This window comes from Amblyomma mixtum, chromosome 1 (assembly GCF_055824585.1).
Source record: "Amblyomma mixtum isolate Tamu chromosome 1, ASM5582458v1, whole genome shotgun sequence".
Lineage (NCBI taxonomy): Eukaryota > Metazoa > Arthropoda > Arachnida > Ixodida > Ixodidae > Amblyomma > Amblyomma mixtum.
The window spans coordinates 205,841,274-205,864,470 of NC_143012.1; the positions used below are offsets into that span (position 1 = coordinate 205,841,274).

General features: G+C 48.9%; 1 pseudogene; it reads right to left on the reverse strand.

Annotated features, from left to right (window-relative positions):
- Positions 1-6,866: 6,866 nt before the first annotated feature.
- On the reverse strand, positions 6,867-11,727 carry LOC149370640 (uncharacterized; annotated as a pseudogene).
- Positions 11,728-23,197: the final 11,470 nt, after the last annotated feature.

The following is a 23,197-nucleotide window of genomic DNA, read 5'->3' on the forward strand; positions in this document are numbered from 1 at the left end:
GTTGACTCCAGAATGCAGCTGTACGCGCGGCCGAAACAGAAGCGGCTATATTTGTACGAAGCAAAATGTGGCCGCCGTCATGGACCACGCGCCGCCGCTAACGCATGCAGCAACAGGACTAAACGACTCGCGCGCGATGACGCACGCGGAGCGAAAGAAATAAAAAACCGACTGGAAAATATACCAGGTGTTTAAGGGAAGCCGATCACTAATTTTTAAAAATAGGGCTTTTGAGCTAAAGGGAAGCTTTTTGCGACATAATAATACCAGTGTTGGTGGACGTCAAAAAACAGGCGAATCATGCTAAGTAGTAAAGTTGGTAACTAAACTTTAATAGTTAACTTTTGAACTATTAGTAATAGGCATCTTAATTGTTGAGAGGCGCGTATCCTACTGCAAGCAAGATTCATATCAAGGAGTGTACGATGGGGGGCTAGTTGGCAATGCATGAACTTAGTTGGTAGTTGGTAATGCATGAACTTAGCTGCAAGTCCGCGCTCATCCTGTCTACTTCTTCCCTGTGTATCGTCCTTTGCGTGATTTTCGTTCCAAGATTCATATCAGTTTTTAGAATTTCAGTAACGCGGTACCATCGGTGCTGTGCCTGATGCGGTTTCCAGTAGAGCCCCAAGAAACAATCCGCTGCCGCTGCGGTGCCGTTGTCTGTAACTTCACACACTCGAAAAACACATGAACACATCACAAGGATACCTCGCGTTAAAAGAAAAATGTTTTAAGTACACAGTATTTTATTAGGTGGCTCACACCCAGCAACGGATACAATCAATTTTTCAACGGGAAAGAGTTTACGAAGACATTTTTTTCATATATTCTAAGATTTCACTATGCCAATGAATTTATCCGCAGATCTTCCGTCCGAGGTTCGAACCCGAAGTCAGGACGAATTTTCTTTTTAACTACGAAGTTTCTGAGAAAGCTGTATAGCTTTCCTCTGTAGACGTGTGGCTGCGCTTGGGTGGATGTCAATGAGTAATTACTCCCTTACTTCAAATCTACTCCACCTTGGGGGACTCCCTTAAACATTTGACCAACAATGGACTTTTTATTTGCATATTTAAAGGACATTGGACATATTGACAAGCTATAATTTCACCTTGCATGCTTGCCTCAACTATTCTTCACGCAGTGAACTTTGTTATCTCATATGTCGGGCTATGCACTTCGTCATTTCATATTTGACATCACTACTTGCCAATGCATCCCAGTACCCATTTCATGGCTGCATTTAATCTCCTCCCCCCCTTTTTTTTATTTCACATTTTTCGCACCGCTCTCCTTCCGCCTTTATCTCCCAAACTTCCTTCCCCACGCAGAGTAGCATGCCAGCGATTTTTAGACGCCGGCTAAAATCTCTTGAGTGCATTCACCAGCGTCACCCCTGACTGTACTAATTCTCATTCTAATTTCAATTTTTTTTTCTAATTTGACACTGTCAAACGCAGCAAATGAATATATAAGAAAACATTCCGCTATGATTTTCTTGGTTTCTCTGTCTGTTCAGTTCCTTGTTATCAAATCAAACTGTCATGCACCATATGACGGAAGCCAACAGCCATCGAAACAAAGGAGCAAAGGTTAATGTTTGCATTTATGTTGTATTTGTGGTATTGATCAATGGCAGATTGATAGCGCAATTACTTTATCGCTTAAAGGTAATTGAGTAGAGGGCAGAATAATAAAGACCAAAAACAACCATATGCCGCCGGAAAGATCCGAATCCACGAATTCCGAATTTCGCGTCCGGTGCTATACAACTGAGTTACGGCAGCGGCTGTGCGATCTGCTTTCGGGGGCATTTATGCTGAGTGCAATCAAACCTTTGGAGTATGCACCAGAGGCCCCCTCGTTCATAGCGGCGGACGTAGTATGTACTGTAATACCAGGTGTCTCAGCTAGAAGTTAAACAAACTTTTCAATCAGACTGTATGTCCTAGCCCCAATGAAACCAACTGAGGGATGTTGAGTGCCGCTCGGCATAATCCGCAGCATTTTGGAGAGTATTAGTAAAGACTAGTTAGCTAACTTCTTAATTATTGGCTTCAGAAACTAAGTGTCAGTTGAGAAGTTGTAGACCCTCTTGAAAAACAGCCGGCTGCAATGCTTTCACCGAGGTGCCATTTACGCAGCTTCATTTACCGGTCTTTAAAAAATTGTCGACGATTACGTTACTTCCTAATGCGAAATTTGAGCGCAGCTCATCAGCTGTTCCAGCTTTTCGATAGATTGCGACAAAGAATTCGAGCAAGACACGTATGTTCCATTACAGACAACTTGTGATCACATATTGCGATCCGCCGCCACCGATGCGATGCTCTGATTGCTGCAACACAAGGGTGGCATGGGAGGAGGAACGAATAGAGCAATTAAGTTATCGGGAGGTTGCGGGAGGCAGCGCGTGGGCGCATAGGAACGTTGTGCGGAGAGGAGATAGCAGCGCCTGACTGATGCCGCTGACGCTGCTAACGAGTGAAGTGAACGAGGCTCTGCGTTTCGGCTTGGGATGCACGCACCGTGATCCGCTGATGCCAAGCCGGCGCCTCGGCAACCGGAGAACACCGCGAGCTATCGCACGGTCGCCGCCACGGAGCTAGTGGGCGAGGTGACACCCGCAGTGGCGAATAGCGGCGGCTATGCTTTTCGGCTTGGGCGCGCGGGAGAAACGGCGCCAGGAGCGCATGCATCTAGAGCAGCGCGCTGCCCCGGCTTCGGAGCTGGTTACGAGGGACAACGGTGACGCCGCGAAACGCAGGAACGAGCGCCAAAAGCTGCCCTCTAAAACTGGCCGACGATTCCGCTTCTCGGTAATGCGGTTTTTGAACGCAGCTGCTACGGTATTTGGACCGTAGGCGACCTCATACGGAAAGCGCAGTGCCTAACGGAGGCCGCTCTAGGTTTCGGCTTCGGCAGCGCACAGCAGTCCCCCGCCGCTGGGTCTTTACCTGGGCGCACTTAGTAAGAAAAAACTTTATTACAAGAAAAGGAAAGTAGGTTGATAGGAGGCATAGGTGGTTGCCTAGTCCGGCATACCACTAGCTGCGGCTGCGGCTTGGGCCCAAGTGGGCCGCGAGGTCAGCGCAGTTAAGCAGGGCAGCTTCCCACGCCTCCCTTGTGATGTTGGGGGAAGGGTAATGCTGCGAATGGAGGAGCAGGCCCATACCATATGATAGGAGTCAGCCTGTTCTGCTTCGCAGAGCGGGCAGGTACCATCTACGTTAGGACCGAAAAATTTTATGATTGCAAGATTGAGGATTGAGGTAGGTGTTAGTGAAAAGGCGAAGTAGAATCCTTTCTTCTCCTTTGCTGAGACCTTCGCACAGGGGCGGGAAACGTTGATGTTCCAAGCGGCGCTTTGTAAGAATTTCCTTAAAGGTCATAGGCGTGGGCTCCTCAACAGGTGGTTGGCCTGTATGGGGTCTGGGAACGACCCGGATTGGAAGCGCTCAGGCTGCAGCATCTGCAGCTTCATTCCCTATAACCCCCTGGTGTGCCAGTGCCCACACCATATGTTTACGTGGAGGGTCGGTTTCTCGGATGCAGCTTTGGTAAATTTCGGAGGCCAGATAGGGTGCGTAACCCTGTACTATGTTTCGACACACCTCATAAGAGTCAGTGGTAATGTATTTAGATTTTGAGTTCGCTGCAGCCAGTGCTATAGCTATTTCTTCAGCGTGTGTGATATCCGGGGCGCAAATCGCGAGCCCGTCAACTATGTGGTTAGTATGCATTATGGCCACTGTGTACCAGCTCCAATGATGTGGTCCGGAGGCATCTACATAGAATACGCCAGTTTTGGATTGATAATATTGATTTATGGCTTCCACCCGGGCCGTACGGTGTCCCTGATGGTCCGCAAAAGTTATATTCCTTGGGAGGGATCTGACGTGGATGGCCCGACGTCGTAATTCCGGGATTCGGTACCGTTCGTGTTCTGGGTTGGTGTGTTGAATTTTGAGGTGGGTTAAAAGTCGTCTACCTGATTCGGTTTGTGTCAGTCGTTGTGTTTGATTAGTGAGATGGGCTAAATTTAAGCTCTTAATATGTGTTCGTCATACCAAAGACGAGCAATCTTGCGTTAGACGTAATAATGGGAAGGTCCAGAGCACGTTTATATATTTTGTGTAGAACCGCTTCGAGTTTGGTTTAGTCTTGTTTGCGTAAGTGTAAGTATGGTGTCGAGTATAGAATGCGACTGACCACAAACGCATGTGGAAGCCGCAGGGTATGGTGAGTTCCCAAGACCCCTGTTTGTTGGAGATTCGCCTGATCATGCATCCTACTTGTTCCCCTATTGTATGGAGTTTTCGAATAGTGGTGGTAGCGTGTCGTCTTTGGTGGATATATAGCCCTAAGACCCGGATTGCTGGTCTCTCCTGTATTAGACCGTTTTTCAAGTTGAGCTGTATTGGAAACTGTCTTTTGAGTACGAGCATATGCATAAATATTCAGATTTTTGAGGGGAGCATTCTAGTCCACAGTGTGCAGCATATGCTTCAGCTATGAAGATGACGCGCGGAACACTGGCGCCATCTCTTGGCGGGTCACAGCCGCGGAGCCCGTCTACTGGCTGCCACCGTACCCTCCCCATCCGCTTTCCTCCTCGTGCTATCTTCGCGAATCTAGAGCAGCGCGCTGCCCCGGCTCCGGAACTGGTTACGATGGACAACGGCAACGCCGCGAAACGCAGGAACGGGTGCCAAAGAGCGGCGCTCTAAAAAAAGCTGCCACTTGACAGCCACTGGCGCATGTCTCTCGCCCAGTGCTCACGCAAAGCCCCATTGGCGACAACGCTCCAGAGAAAAGCGTATTTTGTTCTCTGATATGAGTCTTTGAACTCTGAAGGAGCACCACTGTTACGTGGAAACTTCTGTATTCGGCTAGTTACTTTTCGGGCTGGTAAAAATACTTCACGTAAACGGTGCCTTGGTGCAAACATTTCAGCTATCTGCTTTAAAAGATGATCCACAACTTCTCATTTGACACTGTTCCTGAAGCCAATAATGAGAAAGGTGGCTAATTAGGAGCTACTGATTAACTAACTTTGAAGAACGAAAAAAATACTAGACTAGGCCAGGCAATTCTCAGAAGCCTTCAGTTGGTTTTACTCCGCTTCTAGAACACTGTTAAAAGCTTGGTTACCTTTAGTTGGCACCAGTTTTATACCGTACTTGTATAAAAATCTCTCTCGTAGTCTGTCCCCGCTTTACTCTAGAAAGATGGATTTTTATTAGCGAAGTTAATGAACTTCCTAGAAGCTTTCCTTAGTCAAACACTGGCTCTGCATTTTTTTATTGCGATATCATTAACTCCCATTGGCTGAGGGGGGCTAGAAGTCACTTGCAGCAACCAGTCGGAAGTCAGCAGGTTTGTGTGAAGTCTCCATCTGCCATGCGCGGCAGGTGGCAGGTGATGTACGGGAAGAGCAACCTTGGTCTCATATGAGCTCCACCAGTCACTTCCAGCAGAGGCATCAACAGCTTCGAATGGCAATTCATTTCTAACACCATCGAAATGAGAGTACACGTGTTTTTGTTCATGTCACTTGCCCGTGCATAATTATATTTCGCGCAGTGATACTTGATAGTTTTATCATCGAATTACTTCTATACTGAGGTTGACACCAGCATTTTCCAAACGTCATTGTTTTTCAATGACCCTTCATGAAGAACAACTAAGGACCACGTAAACGCCTGTTCTGGCACACTGAGAACAATGAAATTTGGCGAGTATATTTCAATGGCTAATTATGTCCTTTGGCAATACCGGATAGCACCGCCAGTGCCTGCAATACGTTATAAACGACAAAAAGTGCTGTCACTGCTCTCCAACTTATTTGTAGTGGACGATCAAGCAACGATTAGCTGGCACCCTTAGCCCGGACGAGTTAATTTGCTCGTGAAATACTTTAGCTTTTCATTAATGCTAGCATAAATTGCGATAACACAGGTGAAGTTTGATGGTCTAAAGATGACGAGGAAACAACAAAAGCAATTAGACTGCAGCGACGCAACGGAGGCTCTCTGCTCAAGCTAGCGACCTGGGTCTGCACATTGTACACCCCAAATGAAATTAGAGTTGTATTTAGCTGTGGAATCTGGAATATGTTTAAAACAAACCCCCCACACTGCACCAGTGCCATCGCCTAGTGCTCTGTTATAGCCTGTTAACCCTTTGTCCCATAGCACGTAATGTTAAATAAACACCGCTTGTGAACTCCTTTTGCAAGGACCCTATTATAGATTAAAATGTTTCGTGCAAGCACGTTGCCGTTTGAACACCACGATGGCGCTTTCGCCATAACCTATTTTGTGTGTTCAAGCACAGCAGTAACTGGAAGCAAAATAGTCACCGCCTCTTCGTCATCTTCAGCGGACGGTTTCCTGAAGTTGGTGAGGTCTCTCATCCGGTGCTCCAGTCTTCGGCTTACGTTGTTCATTCCCATGTGACGTTAAAGAACATGGCATCACCTGTGGTGCACTTGAAAACGCGCGAGAAACTGGCGCTTGCGGGAAGCGCGACGTTGCAGATGGATTTCGGAAGGGACATGTCTCCGAGTCCGCGGCAGTGTGCGAAGCAGGAGACCAGGTAGAAGAGTCGGTGCAGCTCCCAAGCACTTAACTCCTGCAGGCTTCGAACGGGGCGTAGGTCGGAGCCTTGTCCGGTGACGAGTTGTCCGTCGTTGTCAGCCGGAGGGTAGGCGCCCTCGGAGGGCTCTTGGGCGCCATCGTTTTGGAAGAAGGTGGTCCTCTGTATGGCATCCAGTACGTACGAATGGATAACCAGCGGAACGTGGTGAGAGCGGTGGAGGCTCAGGCTCAGGAGAACTGGTCTCGCTGACATCAAGATATCTCTGAACTGTTCCTTGTTACTGTATCGGACCTGATCGAACGGCACCGGTTTGAAGGTGGCTGTTCTGTAATAGATGTAGTAGAACATGAGCCCGAAGTTGAAAGCTATGTGCTTTCCTAACACCGCCATTTTCAGATGCACCGGGAAGCTGCTGTGGAAAAGCGGGGGTGTCGCCAGATGCGCGGGAACCCCAACTTCTCGTAGCACCAGCATTCTGTAAAGCTGGATAAATGTGATGATTGGAAGGTAGCGAACGTCACTAGCAGAGTTGCGGTGGGAGTCCTTGTACGTGGTCGTCCCTGCCGAGGCTACAGCCAGGTACATGCTGAGAAAGGAACCTTTCAGCATCGGCACGTAATTGTAGGCTTGTTCCACCGCCTCCCAAGTCATGGACATGTTGAACGCGTTCATATACACATCATTCATGACGAGGCGCATATCTTCTGCAGTACTGACATCCGTGCGCCGAGTCGCGTTATAAAGCGCGTTGCGAACCTCCCCGAACACCTCGAACATGGCTGCTGTTTCGTGTTCATTTACCACAGTGTACATCATCTTCCACACGGCTAAAGGCATGAGACTCGCGACTGCGTCAAAGCAGCGTGTGGTTTTGTACCCGTCCGCTTCGTCTGCGAGTCCAAGGTCGGCCATCAGATGTCTGGTTAGGTAATGGGACGCAAGCGGCGACAAGTACCACACAACATATGCGCCAATGTAGAGCTGCGCCCGACTCCTCGCTTCCTCGCTCGTCGTGTAGCTGTCCAAAAAGCGCCTGAAAAGCTGCAGATGGAGGACGAGCATCTCATCCTTAGGCCAGTGCTGCGAACTGTCCGGGAGGTGGCGATTCACAGCGACCCTCATGTCCACGTCAGAGAGGTTGACGTACTGCACGTCGGGAAAGCCGTAGTGGGTGTATATGTCCCGCGACAGCGCCGTGTGCATGCGAAGAATGTGCTGAATCATCTCCTCGTAGGACTGACCAGTGCCGCCAATGATCTCGGCACAGCGACGCAGGTAGAGGCGCGCTCGGCGTCGCCGCACTAAGCTGAGCACGTGCACGATCCACTGAGGCACGGAAGGGTCCAGATACAGGTAGATGATGTTCTGCTGCGGCCAGGTGGGGTGGCGACCTACGGTCAAGGACCACAGAGATGGCACGCCGTAGTCTAGTGACGACCCTACCAACGTGTCCAGGAACTCCACTCGTGAGACAGAGTCGGCTTGCACAGGCCAGCCTAGCTTCAGATGACGCAGAAAGGAGCGCAGTGAATCCTCGGAGGCCGCATGGCTGAGACACCTGGAATCAAAATATTGGGGTAACGTAAGAAAAAAATGGCGGGTGGTGTAGACAATAATAAGGTTTCTCTTTAGTAGACTGTGTAACGTGTGGATTTTTCTTCTCAAGAGGGCGATTGCATTATTATTCTGGAGGGTCACTTAATAATCAATCATGGTGTGAAAAATGGCGCAAATTCTCACTGGTGTCCTTCGCTAGTAAACACTCCTCTTTTAACAACACATACCACGTCAATTAGACTCCCATTACCGTAACTTCATACAAATATTTGGTCTCCACCTGATATCATCGCCATCGGGGGTATCTCAGGCCTCACGTACTCCTGATTATTGCGACGAAGCCTAAAATCAGCACCACACGAAGTCAGACAACTCACTTGGCAAACTCACGTACGCCAGAAACTCGAAGGCGTTCCGCCCATCTGGCATTCTTCCCAAGCATATCTTGCCGATCAACATAAGGCGTCCAAAACGGAGCCACGGTATTCATCTCACAATAATCACGTGAAACTAGCGTCAGTGCTCTTAAATAAACCCTCTCATGCCCAAGACTTCACTCACGCCGCATTTGCCTTCTTCGTTTCCTTTTCTACATACTCTCAAAGCAGGCATCTTCTACAACACCCCCCTCCCCCCCCCCCCCCCCCCACCCCGCCCACCATGAATATCTTCTTGCCTAATTCACCGTCATCCCCTAGCTCTCGAGTTTGGCTGCACAACAGCGATGAATGGTAGTTCTTCCCCAGATACAATAGCCGGATTAAATGCCCTGTCTGTAAACATTATTTCCTGCACAGATCGAGCAGTTTTGTAGCGAGAGCTACATTCGCCGTTTCGCTGTGGCCGGTGGCCGCACCGCAAGCTGAGCCGTTGCCTAGCAACCGCCGAAGCTGGCAGCGCTGCTCACCACGCCATCTGGCATGATGTCAGAGGAGGATGCGATGAAACCGCGTTGTAACAGAGGAGGAGCCAGCGTTGCATCGTATATATATATATAAGTGGTAGGATTCGTCAGCAAATATGGAAAGTGAGTAGGAGCGACTGAAAAAGCCAGGCTTCGTCGTCGGAACGAAACCAAGAGGAAGCAGCGAGCAGAGGAGACGAAGGAAGAACGAGCCGCACGCTTCGAGAAGCGTCGTAAGTACGAAGCGGCCGGGCGAGTGGATTCAGATGAGGATGGCTCGTCGTCTAGTTCGCCATGTTGTGCCAGGGCCGACGACAGTACTGTGTCGGAGCCATTGAGACGGCTTTTTGCTACTTCACCGACCATCGGACCGTCTTTGTGGCAATTGAGAAACAACAAGGTGAAGACTATGAAAATAAATGCGTTACACTTTAAAAATGTCTAGGCTTTAATGTAACCATAACTTAACGATAGATGACAACAAAACCTAAACACTGAGACGTATCAAGCGAAACGATAAAGATGTAAGCGTAGAGATAACTGAGGCAAACAGTAAGATTAACCGTACCTCTCGCTACGCACATCCAGGCATAACTAACTTAAGCCACAGCCATTTTTTTCGCAACAAAGCAACGAGTGATATTCTGTATTTCTTACGATGTTTGTTGCTTTCCCAAGTGACATGTTTCCGTACTATTTTGCAAAAGTTTTTATTATTCTTGGTTTCTTTCCTTTAATTCTGATATCTTGTACATTCTTCTTGAGTGCCTTATGTAACGCCTGCAGGCCCTTGAGGCTTCAGTAAATGAAATGAACAGACAAACGTGTGGGTGATGTATTCTGCGAACTTCAATTTTTAGAAATAAATAGGGTAGCTTGTAATGTAAAGGAATAATTGGTCAATGCAAAACTGGTAGTGTCAGGCGACGGTACTACACACGTGTGAGGCCATGGTCACTTGGTCTTTCTTCTAGACACGTCTGTTGAAGTCGTAGCCATCAGCCGACAGCGTATACCAGCTGTTACTGATGGTAGCGCACTGAAAAGACTCAGTCTCTATTTGTTCTTTGAGCTGTGAAACAGCATGTTGCCCATCACGAAAAAAAAAACAAGCAGGAAAACTATATATATCTAGTTGCCCTCTAAAAACAACGCCAAAATTGTCAGCTATCCTCTTCATCACTGTCTTCCTCTGCTCCTCTGTGGTGGCAATACTGTACACGACTATTTTTCGCTAGCTAAATACTACCCGAATTCGGCTGAAGTCGTGGTTCAAGAATATTTTCCTAGTACTACATCTGGCGAAGTATAAATGGCAGCCGTATTAATTTGGCTCTCTTCCCTAAGCCCTGGAAGGCTTGTGACGTTGCAAATGCTTCTACGTGGATCATTCTGAATTGTGCACCACTCTCGTGAAGCGCACCTAAGCAGGATCTCGGCGACAAAAAAAAAAAAAAAGGAAAACACAGACTGACGTCCGATGAATATGGCGTGGAGCGCATCTGGCAAGTTCTCTCAGGTAATGAATGACAATTCAACAATATTCAAGAGAAAACTATATATCCGCTATATCTTACCGGTACTCAACTACGGGTAAAACGTGGAGGCTAACGAAAAATGTGCAACTTAGGGTACAACACAGCGAATTATGGAAAATTATAGGCGTAACATTAAGAGAGGAAGAGGGCAAAATTGGTCAGGGAACAAACGCAAGTGCATGACGTTCTAGCCGAAATCAAGTAGAAATGGGCTTGATCAGGGCATGTAATGCGAAGACGAGTTAACCGATGCCCATTAAGGGTAACAGAGTGAATACCAAGAGAAGGCAAGCGTAGCAGGGGGCGGAAGAAAGTTAGGTTGGGGTAGGAGAGTTGGGTTAGGAGATAAAGAAGTTGATGGGGATAGGGTGGTAGCAGCTGGCACAGGACAGAGTTAAAAATATGGGAGAGGCCTTTGCCCTGCAGTGGGCATGGTCAGGCTGATGATGGAGAAGTTCCATAGCTGACAGCAGATGGCGGTATTAAAACTCGGAAGGTCGGATTAGTTAATGCTTATTTTTATGTCTGCGGCGCACCAAGCAAGACAGGTCCTGCTGACAGACTGATACCCTAACGTCGCGTTGCGCTCCGTATGTCTAGCTCTGCCACATCGCCTCTAGCGCGTTCTGCATTTCGAAGTGTGCCGGTCTGCGGCACGATGTACGATAAGGGGTCAGGCGTACACACCTCACGAAAAGCCGATGCGCCTTGTCCCTCGCCGTGTGTTTCACAGGGCCGGACTCCTGCAAGAGGACCACGTTGCGTAAGATAAGGGACGCCCGCTGCTTGTACGCCTCGAGCGGCGTGTTCAGGCGAGTCCAGCCCGCGCACACGTGCCGGTGGAAGTCGTCGCAGGGGCTCACGCTCGGGTCCACCGAGCGGCGCACGTCGGCGTACAGCATGAGGCACTCTCGGTCCTCGCACTTGTGTTGCCACCAGTGGACGGCCAACGGCACCACGCAGGCCAGCACGCCGCTCACCGTGGACATGCAGGCCACGAACACGGCGTGGCGACGGCTCGGCAGGCTCTCTTCCAGGACCACCACGCTGGACTTCCGGCGTCCCTGGGAAGGGGCCCTGTCGCGGGCCCGGTGCTTGCGCCCCGAGGACGCCATGCATGCCGAGTCGTTGATGTGGTGGACGCTGTTGCGGACACAGGGTGGATCAGAAAAGCAGATATCCAAGGAAGAACGAGACCGACAGAACCTCGGCGGGATTTCTTCTTCTTCTGTCTCGAGGCTGTGGCACGCAGCCACGAGGTACCTTGGTCATCTCTGGACATAAAGATGATGATTACCACAGGCTAAGCAAACTTTGTGCAGACTTGAACTATGTCTAAGGCACTACACGATGAGGCCAGTAGAAAAATCCTGCCTGTATGGCGCTAGACCTTGTTTATACAGTTGAAGAATAATATTTCTTATTCTAGTGACCATTGCAATATCATCATCACTATCAGTCTGACTGGGCGCAGTGCAGGAAAAAGGCAGCTGTGGCCACATTATCTTAAAAGATTCCTAATTTCATACGCCCATCCAACGCTCTGTCACTCACTGCAACGTTTGACCTCTACTGGAAATGACTCCGTTGCCATACGAGACCACCGGTTATCCTGGTCTCTAAAGGGTAGCGGAGAGGATTCCAAGAGAACCCGGAAGATCAGCTTTAGCATTTAAACCGGTGAAGTGTAGCGGCAAAAGCCGGTGGATTAAAACATTCTATAAACGAATCGGAAGAAAATTACACCGTAGTACAGGTAGTACCAAGACAAAAAGGTGACACAAATCTCTTCATTCTTAATGTATACAACCCGCCCAGAAACATAGGCAACGGACTCCCACACTTGTTGATAAACACAATAATGCTGGCTGCTAGAGCTCAACTAATAAATGTGGGAGACTTCAACTCTCAACACCCAGTATGGGGATATACCAAAGCAACTCCAAAAGGCAACCTGTTCTGGCAAACCATACAATCACTAGGGTTCACAACGTTAAACAACCCGAGCGACCACGCACGCATGGGTAACAATGTACGTGTAGACGCATCTCGAGACTTATCCCTCTCTAAAAAGGTCAAGGACACAAAGTGCGTCAACACCGGGCAAAATCTTGGTAGTAATCATTTCATCTTTCACGTCCCCTTCCCCGTGACAAAACTCAAAAACAAAGCTATAGAAATACGAACCACGGATTGGGACAAGTTCAGGGAACTTCGCAACAAAATCACTAAGGAGATCACTAACCTTAGCGGCTGAGTTAGCTCCCTGAATGAGAATGCCAGCTCCACTATCGTTGTGGTCCCAGTTGATAAAGAGGAGCAGATTGCAGACTCAAAACTCTAACACCTATGGCAGGCACAAAAAGGCCTCCAAAAACGCTGAGAGAACCAAAAACACAACAAGCGACTCCGCAAAAAGATCGTTGAAATCGAAAGGCGAGTCGAGGAGCATACACTTACACTCCAAGCACAACAATAGAACCAAGTATGTGAAAGCATAAACGGACAGCTCGGAAATAAAACGACATGACATCTTCTAAGACACCTCCTAGACCAAGAACAAACACGTCCCGTGCAACAAAGTCAGCTGTATAGAGTCATACATAAATATGAGGCTACAAGTGAAGACCTAATCAAAGAGCTAGCAGAACGCTATTTAAACACGGATGAGGGTACCGTACAACCAGACTACCGGGGGTTTCCTAATCCAAATTTAGCGCAGACATCACAGACGCAGAGGTCTGCTACGCAATTGGAAAACTGCGGATATCTGTGGCAGGACCAGACAAAGTAACAAATAAAACTCTCAGGAACTTGGACACAACGTCAGTCGCAGCGGTTAAAGACCTTATGAACAAATACTGGCATGCAGGCAACATACCACAAGAGTGGAAACACGCAAAAATCACTTTCATTCCTAAAGCGGGTAAGAAACTCAGCGCTGAGAATCTACGCCCAATTTCATTAACATCATGCCTAGGCAAACTCATGGAGCATGTCATCCTCAACCGGCTCCAAAACTATGCGAAGGACATGACCCTCCTACCTGAAACAATATTAGGATTCAGGGCCCAACTGTCTACCCAGGACATACTCTTGCATTTTAACAAGGACATAATTGAAGCTGACGGGGGAACAGGAACGAAAGCAATATTGGATTTAGGCCTTATTAAAGCTTTCTACAACGTTATCCACAAAGCCTTAATAAGGCCTAAATCCAATATTACTTTCGTTCCCCGTCAGCTTCAATTATGTCTACAACGTTATCCACAAAGCCAGACGATGATTAGTGGGCCGGCTGTCTGACACCGGTCCGTAATTTTCGGCTTTATTTTCTCACTTCAGAGGTTTTTCACTTTTTTGTGGCGTGTGTTCTCGACGTGCGACGACCTGGGGGTCCCTGGACGCCGGCAAAAGCACGTCAAGCGGCCTCCTCGGCGCTGTGCGCCGTATCACCGCCGACACGGAACATCACCACCAGCTGAACTCCATGCTGCACTGATGGCAGCAGCGGCAGCGGCGGGTCCAGCGGCCCCTGTAGTTGCGGCTACAGACCAGGGCCCGGCAAACAAGAGGCTGCGTGACGACCAAGCAAGCAACGAGCCTCTGACCGATCATCCAGAGGACATGGACCAAGCATCGTTCACAGTTGTCTCGTACAAGAAAAAGAGAGCTACCGGTGTTCCTGTAGTCTTCAGGCCCACCGAGGAAGGAGGAAGCCTATGGAAAGCCAACCCCAACACTGTGGCTTCGGCGGTTGTAGCATCGGCACAAGAAAAAGTCCTCAGCCATCGCATTCACAAGGATGAAAGCCTGATGGTTACAGTATCGACGCTGCCCGCCGCCAACCGTCTGCTCACGGTAACTAAGCTGGCTGGAGTGGCCGTAGAGGCCCGAGTCCCATACTCTTATATGGCAAGCTATGGCAAAATACAAGATGTACCTGTCATCTACACAGACGAAGATCTGAAGGAATATCTACGTGACCAAGGTGTCCTTTCAGCAAGGAGGCTAACGGCCTACACTCCTGAGGACGGTGGAAAGATCAAAGAGGTACGCCGTCGCGCTGTTATATTGGAATTCGCAAAAGATGCGCACCTACCAAAAAGAGTAACGCTTGGGTTCTGTAGTTACCCTGTAACTGAATACGTCGGAGCAGCAACTCAGTGCTATAAATGTCAGAGGCATGGCCACATATCAAGACATTGTAACGGCCCCGTGCGCTGCAAAGTGTGCTGGCCGGCCCCCACTCACACAAAGAATGCACTTCGAGAGCCCAACCTAAATGCGCTAACTGCGGTGGCCCTCAACCTGCTTCCTACGGAGGGTGTTATAAAAAGAAAGCAGCCACAGTTGCTCGCACGGCAGAGCAAACACAAGGGAAACCCCCTAAGCGCCATGAACCACCACCTAACCCCGACGTGGTTTTCACGACTACGGCAGCTCTTTCCGAGAATCAGTCAACACAGCGTGGGAAAGCACCTGACAAGACCTACGCTGATGCAGTAAAAAAGAAGCGTGGGAAGTCCGTTGGTTCTTCACCTTCATCAAAGCTGCTGCAGCGCACTGCACAAGACCCGACAAACAGCGTCGCTCGCTCTGAGCCTAAGGCGCCACAACATGACAGGAAGATCAGCGACAAGCAGCAAACCGGAAACTCTGAACAAGATATCACAAGCCTACTCATTCCGATGCTGTTTGCAGCCATCAAGGCTCTTATCCGTGCAAACCCCTCGTCAGGAGGTCTCCCAGAAGTAGAAGCTGTCCTTGCAATGGAGCCGTTGGTGTCGCTCTCCTACGCTCCGCAGGGGCGTAATACCACACTTCAGTAATCATGGCTTCAACAGCGAGAACTTCGCCGCAGCTGACAATCCACAACATCTTTCGTACATGCACCATTTTCCAGTGGAACGCTCGCGGGCTACGCTCTAAACTCTCAGATTTCCGACAGCTCGTGCGAGCGTACCGCTTCCCCTTCATAGTCATCTGTGAATCACGCGTCGAGGGAACTTTCCGACTCCACGGATACTATTTCCATCATTCACAACGACCAGATAACGTCAGCAGATTGCTAATAGGCTTTCGCAAGGATATCCCGGCCTCATCGGTTGATGTCCCGCCTCACAGCGACAATGAATACGTGTGCGCTGTAACAGTTATTGCCGGACAACAGTACACTCTGATTGGAGTATATCTTGAGCCAGGCACGCCATTTGATGCTATGAGACTTGATAACTTGATAGCAAGGACGCCCTCACCGCATATTATTTGCGGAGACTTCAATGCTCATAATGAAATTTGGTGCAGCTCACATACATGTGCCCGAGGTGCCAAGCTTGCAAAACTTCTCTCCAAGCATTCGGTTCAGCCATTAAATGATGGCAGCATCACCTACCTCCGTGGCCCGACGACTACCAGCAGCATCGACTTGACATTTGTCACAAGTTCATTCGCCCACAACTTTGGCTGGTGCACTGATTTGGAGACACGCGGAAGCGACCATTACCCAATCCTCATATCGGCTTTCCATGCGCAGAGGAACCCAAAGAAATTCCTTACAAAATCTACAGACTGGGACGCATACAAGGGCGCTGTAAGCAGAGGAATTACTGCGGCAACTCGCAATGAGGAAATAGCATCAACAATGGCGTATTGCCTGAGAGCGAGTACACAAATTACAACTAAAAATGATAGCCTACCTTCAAATGATGACACATTTCAAAGGCTCTGCGCTATACGCCGGCGAGCTGAAAGGAAAGCTCTGCGCACAAAAAGCCTCGATGACCTACGTGCATGCCGACGGGCGCAACGTCACATTCGACGCTATATGGATAAACTCAGTCGGCAAAAGTGGCGTGACTTTTGTTCTACTCTGGATGTGCGCCAACCAGTAACCAATATTTGGCGGATAGTTAGAGGTATGCGCACGCCACCTCAACAACTCCACCCCTTCGCTGCACTCTCCCTTCACGAACAAAAATCTATAAAAGAAGTCTCAGAAGAATACTGTAGGCTACTGTCGGCAGGGTCAGGGCATTCGACACTCTCCGCAAATGGTCACTCAGGCATCCCAAAGGCGGCAGTGCCAGCGTTAGACCTGCCTTTCACAATGGAAGAACTATCCACAGCTATCGCGGAGACAAATAGACACACGTCTCCGGGTCATGATGAGGTGACCTATGAAGCCATTGCAAAGCTACCCCACACCTCCCGTCTTCGACTCCTGGAGTATTACAATTCTTCCTGGATGACTGATGAGGTCCCCACGGAATGGAAGCTGGCGAAAATTGTGCCTGTTTTGAAACCCTGTAAGCAGCCAACAAGCTACGCATCATTCCGGCCCATTGCCCTACTGAGCTGCGTAGGTAAGCTCATGGAGCGCATGATCTGCAAACGCATAACTTGGTTCCTAGAAAGCCGAAATGAGTTTCCCCAAGAAATGAACGGGTTCCGTCAAAACAGGTCTGCGACTGACAATATCATCTCCCTCGTCTCATCAATTGGTTTTGTTTGGTTTTGTGGGGTTTAACGTCCCAAAGCGACTAAGGCTATGAGAGACGCCGTAGTGAAGGGCTCCGGAAATTTCGACCACCTGGGGTTCTTTAACGTGCACTGACATCGCATAGTACACGGGCCTCTAGAATTTCTCCTCCAAAGAAATTCCAGCCGCCGCGGCCGTCTCATCAATTGAGGAGTACCTTCATGCTGAGTACATCCCGACAGCCGTTTTCCTAGACATCAAGGCCGCCTTTGACTCTGTCTTTCACCATGCAATACTCGCCGCCTTTGCCAGTCTTGGCCTTGGAGGAAAGCTATACAAATGGATTGGGCATTATTTGAAAGAACGGCAAATTTTTATGAGCACTCCAAACGGTTCAACACGCTTTCACGCAGTAGAGAGGGGCGTACCACAGGGAGCAGTGCTCAGCCCTCTCCTGTTCAATATTGCCCTTATACACATAAGAAGAAACCTTCCGCGAGGGGTCCGTATAACAATTTATGCTGATGATATCTGCATCTGGACCGCATCCCGCTCGCGCTATATCACCCAGCAACGTCTACAGAGAGCGCTATTGCACATTTCGATGTACCTGGCTTCCAGAGGTCTTCGTCTCTCGCCAGAAAAGAGTGTTGCAATGGCGTTTACAAGAAAAACGATGACCCGATATCCGCTGCTCCTAGGCGGACGATCGCTACCATATGTACGATCTCAACGATTCCTGGGTGTTGTAATCGACTATAATCTGTCATGGACACCTCAGATCAAAAAACTCCGCGAGAGGATCACTGCAGCATCGCAAGTGTTTAGGTTCATGGCGGGAACAAGGTGGGGTAGCAACTGCCGATCAATGCTTCTGCTTGAAAAAGCCTACGTTGAAGGAACCTTGCGCTACTGTCTACCAGTGTTTCAAAGATTATCTACATCAAGCAATAAGTCTCTCGTTGCCGCACGGAACAACTGCCTGCGAATATGCCTTGGCCTCCCAAAGGGTTCCTCTGCATCAGGAACAGTAGCGGAGGCAGGATGTCTCCCACTAGAGGTGATTGCCGCCAAGGAAACTATGCGTACCCATCTCCGCCATGTTCTTCAAGGGAAGAAGCACTTCCTGCACCGTGTCCAACTAACTCACAGCAACTCTAGCTTTGGCCAGGCAGTGCAGCTCCTGCCCATCCCTACTATTAATCAGCCACAGAAACTACTACCTCTGGCCTTTCCTCCATGGACACTCTCTCCTCTAAAGGTGAAGAAGTTTGTTCCAGGTGTGAATGCAAAGAGCCGCATGCCACAGGCAGCGCTTCTGCAAACTACTCTCGCCTACTTAACGGAGGAATATAGGCAGCACACCCATATCTTCACCGATGGTTCAACTAATAAAGAAACCGCTTCATGTGGCCTTTATGTGCCCTCAACAGGCCATGCCCTTTCTTACCGGCTGCAGCGGAGGACATCCTCTACGACAGCTGAGCTTCACGGCATTAAGGAAGCTGTTTCTTACATCCTGCGCCGAACCGCCGACCGTTGGGTTATCTTCACCGATTCGAAAGCATCTCTCCAGATCCTGGCCAACCTGCTGAATAAAACGAATCACCAGCCAGTTTCCCTGGATATCGGATATCTACATCATTTAGCTATTGCCGCAGGCCACTGCATAACGTTTCAGTGGGTACCTGCTCACTGTGGCATTCAGGCTAATGAAAAAGCAGATGAAGCGGCCCGTAAGGGCCATCAACATCGGAGATACATTAGAACTTTTTTTACGAAATCTGATTTGAGCGATTTTTAAACGCCGGCTAAATTCTCTGCTCTTCATTAAAGAGTCTCTCTCTCTCTCTCTCTCTCTCTCTCTCTCTCTCCACAAAGCCATGTTGACAAACTTCTAAGAAATCAACCCCAGAGAAACGACATACAACTACATCCGATCCTTCCTCAGAATAGCAGTGATAACGTTCGGAACAATAGAGTCTGCCTAATCACACTAGGAACCAAAGGAACACCATGGGGCTCCCTCCTGCCCCCTTTCCTTTTTAACCTCTCCCTCATAAAAATTACGCCCAAATAGGCACAAATACCAGACCTACGTCACACGTTCTACGCAGATAACATCACACTTTGGGTAACCAAAGGATGCGAAGGATACATAGAATACACACTCCAAGAAGCAGTGGCATCATTGAGGCATGCGCATGGGAATCCGGCCTCGCTTCTTCAGAGCAAAAATATGAGCTCTTCGTGATACGACATAAGAAGCAGGTAGGAGAACTACGACTTGCCCCCTCAAATAAACGTCTATGTTCATGGACGATCCGTCAAAGAGGTACAAACCATGAGAATACTGGGGTTGTATTTACAAACAAATAGAAAGAATACTGGCACAATCACTAAGCTAAAACGCACGGTAGAAGCGACGGTGCGACCAATCCGCCGCATAGCTAATCGAAGACAAGGGGTGAGGGAAAGAGATTTATGCCGACTAGTGCAGGCCTTTGCGCTAAGGAGGATACTCTACGCCACCCCTTATCTCAAATTTGCGAAAGCAGTAAAGGACAAATTGGATATCATGATACGGCAGGCCTCAAAGCCTCCTTGGGACTCCCACAAAATGCCTCCACCTAAAGGCTTATGATGTTGGAATATACAACACCTACAATAAACTGAAAGAAGCCCATTTGATGGCTCAAACGGCGGGATTAACCAATTCCAGAACTGTCAGGAGTTTTCTTCCCAGGCTTGCAATAAACTTTCAACCTACGATTAAAGACGCTAAAGTAGAGTTGTCCCGCGACTATAGGGCGGCCCTACTAATCAAACCACTTCCCAAAACCATCCACCCCATACACCATGAGGGTAGACGAGCCAAAGCCTCACATAATAAATACGCGTACAATGCGCTGGAACTATTTATGCAGAATGGCAGAATACAAACATACGAATGCCTTTGCAATTTTGACTGTGAACGAGAGTGGTGGCCACATCGTCCCGGCAACAATTAAAATGAAATCCTCTGAAACGGCAGAAGAGGCAGCTATAGCCCTCGTCCTAGACCATACCCAAGAGAGCATCAGTCTCAGCGACTCTAAAATGGCCATCGTAATTTCGCAAAAAGGCGAATTACAAACACCTCCCTTAGAATCCTTAGCGCATCCAAATTCCCACTAAATAATTCCTAACTGATATGGGCCAAAGCCCATTTGGGGAATCCGGGGAACGAGGCAGCCCACAATAAACCCCGAGGTTTTGTCGACCGCGCAGTGGATGAGTCTGGCTCCCTGAATTTCACGAAGGACTTCATGATCCCATATCATGATCGCCTCAATAATTTTAAACTAGAGAGAAGAATTCCCCCCCCCCCCCTCCGGACAAAAGCCTGACTAAAGAACAAGAGGTTACGTGGCGTCTTCTACAGACGAGATCGATACGCACCCCATCACTCCTCGCGCACATTTATCCAGACCTTTACAACCCAAATTGTAAACACTGTGGCCAAAGAGCCAACTACGATCATATCCTATGGGTCTGCAAAATAGAGTCACCTCCGGGTCATCTGGTTACCGCTCCTTTTCTCAAGCGGTGGGAGACCGTGCTGGCTAGCTCTGACCCCAGAATGCAAGTTCTGGTGGTGGAGTGGGCTGACAAAGTCGTCGAGGGCTATGTACTCTCGACCACTTAACGCGACCTCAGCATCAAACTCTTTCCGACGAATAAAATGTTTTACAGTGGCAAGCGGATGGGCTCCTGGAAGCTAACCACAATTTATTCTGCTTGTTAAATGTTTTTCACACACACACAAATCGAACACAGCAGGAAGAAGGAAGAGGGTGATGCAATTACTACAACTGCAGCTAAATCCATGGGCACTTGTCACTTCGCTGCCCCGCTCGAGTCTCCAGCCACTGTAGCCGCGATCGCATGGTGAGAATTCTGCTGCACAGGGATACCATTTTCTTTCAAGATGTAGACATCGGCATAATTAGAAGGCATCTCTGCAAATGCTGTGCAGTTAACAAGAATCGCCGTCCAACGACTTATTGAACTTCCCTATGGTCGCATTTAGTGGTTGCGGCCGAGAAAGAGCCGCACCCACTTCGCAGGACCTCCCCTGCAGTTCAGTAAAGTTTTTCAAGGATCCAATTCCTCAATGGCCTGGGCCTTCTTGCTAGCCCAGTTGCCAGGGCTACTGCACGCATCTTCGCGGGCCGCCGCTAGTTCCTGCGAGGGGAGAGGCACCTGAGCTTCTTTGCTTGACCAGTTCGCGGGCCGCCAGCGCGCCTCTCAATGTTGTGACGCATGAACACGTAGTGCGCTGGCCGCTGGCGTACGGACCTTCGTGTGAATGTGCCTTTACGGGCTGATCCAAAGATACCTCCTGTCCCTCCACCACCTGCCGCCGCGGTCGGGTTCGAACCCGGTACTTCGGCTTAGTAGCTGAACTCTCCAGCTACTGAGCCACCGCGGCGGGTCAAAAAATGCTGCCACCGTCTGGAAGACGTTGAAGGAACGAGCGTTAGCTAAGGCCCCTGTACGTTCGAAAAATACGAAATGCAAAAACCTTAGTGTTAGCTGTTCGGTAGCGCCATCTATCGGCCATGTGGTGTATCGCCACGTGATTAGGCTACTTTTTCATACCTTACGCTGAGCGGACGCCTCCCGCCGTGAGGGCGGATATCATCGACCAATTTAGGCCGAAAAAGTTTTTCGGCTCTTTGGAGGGCCATTTTTCCTTACCTCAAGGCGGTAGGTGCCTGGTCGCCATGAGGTAAGAAATTGTGGGCTGCCGAGTGCTGACAGCATGGCCGCCATGTGAAGCCTAAGCAGAAGTAAATATTAACCTATTTAGACAATATTGGTGTCTAACATGTCCTACTCATCGAGCCCGTTACAAATATCCATTAGTTTGATCATGACGTTATCGGTAAGTTATTTATAAGCAATTAAATATAAGCATAACCATATAACTAAATATTAATTTCATTAGTTAATTTTGGTGTCTAACCTGTTGTACACAGAGGATTCCAAATATCTAATTAGTTTTATGATGACTCACTAATTACTGAGTTAAAAGCGATTAAACATAGTCATGTGGCTAGTTATTTATGGCGTTACAAAATCAGTGACGACAGCAATCACCAATTCGATATACTAATGACGTAACCAATCAATCACCAATTGGCTTGCTATATCGATTTACTATGGTTGCCGCCATCTTGAATTCCTCGGACTTAATTTCACGCCGAAGGGAGGTGGTAGCAGACCCGAAGAAATCGAGAAACGTGATGAATTAGAACTAACGCTCTTAAAAATATAAAAAATATATGTGAGACAGATACTGTGCCATTTTCTTTCCCCAAAAAAAGAATAAACAAATTAACAAAGAAATGCAAAAAAAGATACCCACCGCGGTGGCTCACTGGCTAGGGCTGCGGGCTACAGAGCCGGAGTACCTGGGTTCTAACGTAGCCACGGCGACAGCGTTTCTATGGAGGCGAAACGCAAAAGGCCCCGGTATGCTGTGCGATGTCAGTGCACGTTAAAGATCCCCAGGTGGTCGAAATTACTCCGGAGATCTCCAATACGGCACCTAGCTTCTGTCGAAACGCGGCCGCCGCGGTCGGGTTCGAACTCGGGTACTCCGGCTCACTCAGGCGCCTTAACCACATAGCCACCGCGGCGGGTCTTTGGCCCAGGGTCATTTCCAAAAATTTGACCTTGGCAATTTAACCAAACTCGATGTCAATTATAACTGACAGCGCCCGACCCCATGGCGACCTCCACACTTGTCCCCGGTAAAATTGGTTTTGGGGAAAGGAAATGGCGCAGTATCTGTCTCACATATCTCGGCGGACACCTGAACAGCGCAGCAAGGGAAGGGAGGAAGGTGGGAGTGAAAGAGAGAAAGAGGTGCCGTAGTGGAGGTCTCCGGAGTAATTTCGACCACCTGGGGATCTTTAACGTGCACTGACATCGCACAGCACACGGGCGCCTCTTGCGTTTCGTCTCCATCGAAACGCGGCCGCCGCGGTCGGATTCGAACCCGGCTACTCCGGCTTGGTAGACGAGCCGGTCATTTCCAATAATTTTTCCCGGGCCAACCTG